General features: G+C 41.7%; 1 protein-coding gene across 5 annotated transcripts in view; it reads right to left on the reverse strand.

Annotated features, from left to right (window-relative positions):
* Window positions 1–1,362, reverse strand: part of LOC125006143 (potassium voltage-gated channel subfamily D member 3-like) — an 82,490-nt gene extending 81,128 nt beyond the window's left edge. For all 5 annotated transcript variants that reach the window (XM_047581909.1, XM_047581908.1, XM_047581910.1 and 2 more), the window contains exon 1: window positions 905–1,362. The gene's annotated coding sequence lies outside the window, so the exon portion shown is untranslated. The remainder of the gene's footprint in view (window positions 1–904) is intronic.
* Window positions 1,363–6,243: the final 4,881 nt, after the last annotated feature.

The raw sequence follows: 6,243 nt of genomic DNA on the forward strand, positions 1-6,243 counted from the left end.
AAAAAAAAAGGGGGGGGGGGAGACATAAAGCTGAATATTAACAACTGCACTTTAGATCACTTTAGTTTCAAATCATCAATGTTTCTCATTATTCTTCTGTACTGGAGACAAAGCAGCGTGAAACTTATTATATTTTAAGCCACAAATCAGTTTTGCTCTCTATTAAATTCCCTGTCACTCTTTGCAGCGTCTGTTTAATATCCAAAAGAATCTGCCAAAAATGTCACCCAATTTCAGGGCGAAAACCTGACAAAGGCACACGAGCTGATCAGCCTTGACAAGAGTGCCGATGACAAGTTTGTGTGAAATTTGAAGTCGCTGATTTGTACTGAAATCTAGAGGCTGCAGCGGACTGAACGCCCAAAATCAATTTGCTGGGCGGCATTTCTGAACATTTTGTCCAAACCCACGTGTGCTATGAACAGTTGGATGATGTGCATTATTACAATGTAATTAATCATTTAATCTAACAAACTCATCAGCATTTATGCACAACCCACTCTATCTCCATCAACACTGACAGACATTAAAAAAAAACCTGTTGAATAAAACGCAGAGTTACCAGGTGTCACATTTATATACAAGGGAATTGTTTTAAAGATTCTCTTTATTTTCATTTGTAGTTACATGTGATAATGTGTTTAAAATAACGTATATCACTTGGTCAATTTGCCATCGGAAGTCAATGGCTTAGGTCCATGCCTGTTACGTTAAAACGTGACTGAAGTAGGCTGCACGTTTAGTACACTGAAAGCACTTTTCTACACACGCAGCAGACAAATTCCAACTTCTGTAAGAGCCAGTGGTTTTCTTCCGACCCAACGCGCTCATTTCAAACCCCATCTCAACATTTTCAATGTCAGAAATTGAGTTAAAGTGGCGGCGCGGGCGCAGACCTACTCACCGAAGAAGAGATGGAGGAGGGAATAAAATCCCAACTCTTCCTAACAGAAACAGGGGAGTTTCTACGAAGACCGATTCCTCAGTTACAACAGGGAAGGAGAGCTCAGATCCATCCAGCGAGATGAGGCAGCGAGTCGAGCAGCACCTCTCCTCCTCGGGTCGATCGACAGACTCCCCGCACAGAGCCGAGCACCAAAACGCGAGTGGAGCGGCACAATTAACCCCAATAAGGAACAACAGAGCTGGAAAGAAACGGTCCGCTGCAGGCCGTTTGACAGATTCTACATCCTGCCTCCTTTGTTTTCCCGTCAGTGTTTGGAAAGTGAAATGTGACGGAGAGGAGCTGCGCGCTTCCTTTTTTTATTCCAGCACCAAGTACAATGTGCGTCTCGCTCACTGTGCCAGCTCCGTGTCATCAGCCCTCCTCCCCTCTGCCTCCCTTTACCATCGTTTCTGACAATCAGCTGTCACTTCGGCTAAATCTAATATCGTGGTGCTGGTCTGGTTGCTAAAGAAGAAAATGCTAAATTGAGATAATACAATACGGGAAAACTGGTCTTGTCTTGACTGTATGAACTCACAGTAAAGCACTGACACCGAGTATGAGTTGAAGAATAACTTCCCTTTTCAAACCAATGAATGTATAGAAAGGATATTAATGATAAAAATAAAAATACATTATTCATCGGAAATTATTTTCCTGCGTTCAATCCCTTCATTTTGTTCACACAGCAGTGTGTACACTCACAGCAGTGGGCTGCTACTTGGAGGTAGTTTGGTTTCGAAAGGCGCTATAGTCAGGGACATGGGGGGGTGCGAACCTGTAAATGTGGTCCCACATTTAAATGTGGCAGGACTGAACTTCCAGTGTGATCAAGGGGCTGTGGTTCCACCCGTTTACCCCCATCTCCCCACTGTGTTCAATATGTTCTGTATTTCTCAGGTAGGCTACAAAACACGTTTTTGGGAATTCACACAGAATCTGTCACTCTTACCCTGCAAGACAGGTGGAGTCTGGCAAGAATCATGAGGTACCCGGACGGGCTTAAAAAGCTGCTCAAGTCTGTCGTGTCCTGTTTGTCCATGTGCAAATGTTTTACCTGAGCGTTTCTGTGTTGTGCAAAATCCGCGGTTTGATGTTTTTTCAGAGCCTGGTCTTGTTGCAACTGTGTTGCTGTTACACAGTTTATTTACTGGTTGAAGTTGTCGTGTGATAGACGGTGATACACAGATGGTTCACAGATGGTGTTTTTTTTTTTCTTTTCAAAACTGTTTCCATTGACGACTTACCAGACGAACCCTCTGGTGTGTCAGATTAAGAGTCCTGAGCTGAGGCTTCTGTCTGAAAGGTGAAACATGGCGAAGAACTCAACTTTAATCAACTTACATGGCTGAAATGTTACATGATCCACCAGCAGTAGCTGCCTTAACATTTTGAGGTTAAGCTAAGTGAGGTTGCTCACCTGCCGCTTTAGGGACGTTAGTAGAATACCAGTAATACTCAGCACCAAGTTGATACAAAATTCAGAAAACGGGAAAGGATTAGGGTTAGGGTTACAAGTGCAGGGAACTTGTAAGAAAAGACGAAGACAATTGGATACTCGTCTAACACACAAAGTTCACAAAGTTGTTCAGTTTTTCGGTTGGCATTTGACTATTTTGTGGAAAATATGAATACCATATCCACACAGCTGGCGCTGCAGGCCAACAGGCTGGCTCCGTCACTGGGTGCAGACAGAAAACTTTAGAAGCGGCGGTGGAGAGGAGGACACTAAACAAACTGTTCAATCATGGATAACCCTGACCCTGTCCACACTCTCCACCGCACAATAGACACAGACTCAGACAACTCCGTTGCCTCAAAAAACGCTACAGGAAATATTTTTCCTGCCTCAAGCCATCTGCCTGTTCAACTCCTCATCTGTATGTCACAGATGACACTGGACTTTTTTTAATCTCTCTATCTATTTTGAATCCAGCTATCTGTCTATCTATCCATCTATCTATTCATCTATCCATCTGTCTATTCAATTTGTTTATTAATTCCCCTAACTCCCGCACAGTCGTCATTTAAAACATCCACCAAAGGGATTTTGACATTCACTGAATGAGAAGTGAATTGCTTCCATTTCAATTTATGAAATTTATGAATGTATTGCATTTATATCTAAGCACAGTATTTGAATCAAAATTTCCACTGTGCAGTCGGCATACGAAAGTGCAGGTATAAGCAATCACCGTTATCCGTGTTTTCAAATTTTACAACCCCCAAAAACGTTGTATTTGGTTTGGTTTTATGTGCGTTTGGTTCAGTTATCTATATTTATAGTGTGTTTGTCTGTTTGTGTGTTAATCTTTCAGGCATTCAGCTTTCAAGGCCACCATAGGAATACTCCTCCCTCACTCCTCCTTTTCTCATTGTGAAGGAATACGTACAGTGGCCGCCACTTTAGCCCACAGTCATGAAAAGACGCTGCCAGGAGCCAGTGTTCGATTTGTCTGTGGAAGCTAATAAACACACAACAAATCATGAATACCATATTCAATTTCTGGCCCCGAAATCCCTCACCATTGTCATTCAAGTCATGGGGTATTGATTTTATTTAAAACATGCACTAAAAACTAAGCTCTAGTTTTAGCACACTCCTAGACAAGATTGTTCAGGGTACAAGTTCACTGAATTAGAAGTGTGTGCAGTGTATACTGAGTGAACAGCAGGACGTCTCTCATTATAGATTATTTAACACAAGTGATATGAGATGACTTCCAGGCCAGCCATCGCCAAAGTTTTAGTCATCCCACAGCATTTTGTTTTCACTTTGTTCTTTTATACAAAAGCTTTAGTGTGAACCAATACTAAAAACTCCATCCACCATCTTTTTTTCCCCCCCTCTCAAATAAGCCTTCATCATCAAACCACGAGCAAAGCTGAGAGTGGGTGTCAAAGGGAGCCCTATAGAGCCTCGTCATCAGTGAGGAAGAAGCAACGAGCCCCACTGCTTCCTTCCATCTCATACTTCAATCCCAGGCAGCGTGGCCTGTACATAGACACCTCAGGGGACTCTGTGGCTGGATGAGGCCGGCCTTTGAATGGATGGCCTTGTGTGCAGCCGTTAAAGGGGGAGAGCTGGGGGAAGAGGGGGGGGGGGAGGCTGTGTGGCTTCAGTGTTAAGACAGATAGGCTATTGATGGACTCCAGTAAATTCAGATATTCAGACTTAGTTCTGGCACATCGAGTAAAATATTAATTACTTTTGTTTCATCTTGTGTTTTACACAGCGGAGATGAAAAATTCAAATATTTTTATGTCTATTCTCTTCCTTAAAATCTGTAGCAGAACAACTCTGTCACCCAGTTCACAGACTCACACTGGCAATATACCATTAAAGCAGAATTAGGTCGTGGTTACATCCCTAATTTCCCTAATTTACACAGATTTGAAAGAAAAAGACAAAAGACAACCCAAGATCAAACAATAAAGCTTGAATGTCTGACGCTGACATCACCGTCTACCGCAGAGTAATTCAAAACATATCACCTCAATCTGCCAAATGCCTATATACCACCGTCTGCGCTGTGGATCATTTTTCCCACTCTCGCTCCTTTCTATGACATGCTCAAACCTCTGGGGTGGCAGTTGAACTTTAGCGAAGAACATTTACTTGCAATTTTTCACAGTATTTTGCATGAGATGGTGACAGCAGGCTTTCAAATATTCAAAAAAAAAAAAAAAAAGAGGGATATCTGAAGAGAAAAAGAGAAGAAAAGTGAAGACAGAACAATATACTATCCGGAGAGGGGAACGTATGCACAAGTGGCTTAAACCCAACAATGATGTCATAATATATTGTGTGGAGAACATTTTATTGCTGAGACTTACTCTGCTCCAATTTCCGCCCGTAAAAAGCAACGGCGCATAAAGTTTAAACATCAGTGGTTAAATTTCCTCTTTGTAGTCCTTTGCCAAGTGCGGGTGTAATCAGTCACCGTTGTGCATGTATTCAAATAAGCAACCGTGACTGGCAACATGTAATTTGTAAGCTAGTAAGCCCTGTAAATGCTTATCTTCCAATTTCCATCGATCAAAGCAAAAGGAGCTGTGAATTTAAGGAGTTTTTCAACTCGCTGTGCCACCTGTGAACGACAATGAAATGTTTCGAATTAATGTGCCCTTCGCGCACACCGGCTCCTCTAAAGTATCTGACACGGCCTTCATCTGCCGCCGTCGTCAGACCTCGCCCTCATTTCGAGTGAAGCTTTTGAATTTCAAATGACAGTTACAGTCTTAGTTTTTTTCATCATTATTATGTGACAAAATGCGATTCAGGATTATCCCTCCATTACTGTCCCACATGAACACACATTTCTTTTTCTCTACACTTGGTTTGCAACATTCAGTCTACTGGGAAAATATCTGCAAGGTTTGGAAAGCGAAAAAAAAAATGGTTCATGTGCTGAAGTGGCAGTGAATGAGAATGTACCTTGAATTAACTACTTGTACTGATTTAATGTACAACCCTCATGTGCCATCCTCTTTGCTCCACGTGCACAGTCTAAATGAATCTTATGTGAATGGTTATTGATCCCGTCTTGGTCAAGTTTGCACTGAAGGGTTGGATCATTTCCTGTATTAATCAGAAACAAACCAAATGTTTGAAGCAACTTTTTTTTTTTTTACCTTCACATTGAATGAAATCACAGTATGTGAAAATGTGTCACAGATTTGACCAGACTGTGAAGGTGCCCTTAGGTCCTTGTTTTGCTTGTGCAGCTCACAACTTCTATCTGTTGCTTTTATCTTGTGACCATTCAATGTTCTGCTGAGAGAACTTTGGACTTTGCATTCATGTGGATGTTACATAGACATGTACAACCTGTCTAGACCAGACCAGACACCCCCACCCCATAACAATGACGTCCTACATCAGCCACCTCAGCAGGATGCAGCATGACATAGACACACACACACACACACACACACACACACACACACACACACACACACACAAACGGTTTAGGAACAACTAAAAACAACAACAACAACAACAACAACAAAAACATTCCACATCCAAATTCAATCCCAAACTGATTAAGTATCTGTAGGATGATCCACAGAGGCCCCTCCCCTCAACACACAGGATCCAAAGGCTGAAAGAACAATAAGATACAAACTAAAAGATATTAATAATTCACTCTTGGCTGTAAAAATACAAAAAGAAAATTCAATATCTTACTTTATTTTACTTTGGCAGCTATTGTGTAAATATTTCTTTCGCTGATTTATTCATTCTATTTAACAATTAACTAAAGCCCTGAACCTTCACTCCTCATAGCAGCGAT

The sequence above is a fragment of the Mugil cephalus genome, chromosome 4 (genome assembly GCF_022458985.1).
Source record: "Mugil cephalus isolate CIBA_MC_2020 chromosome 4, CIBA_Mcephalus_1.1, whole genome shotgun sequence".
NCBI lineage: Eukaryota > Metazoa > Chordata > Actinopteri > Mugiliformes > Mugilidae > Mugil > Mugil cephalus.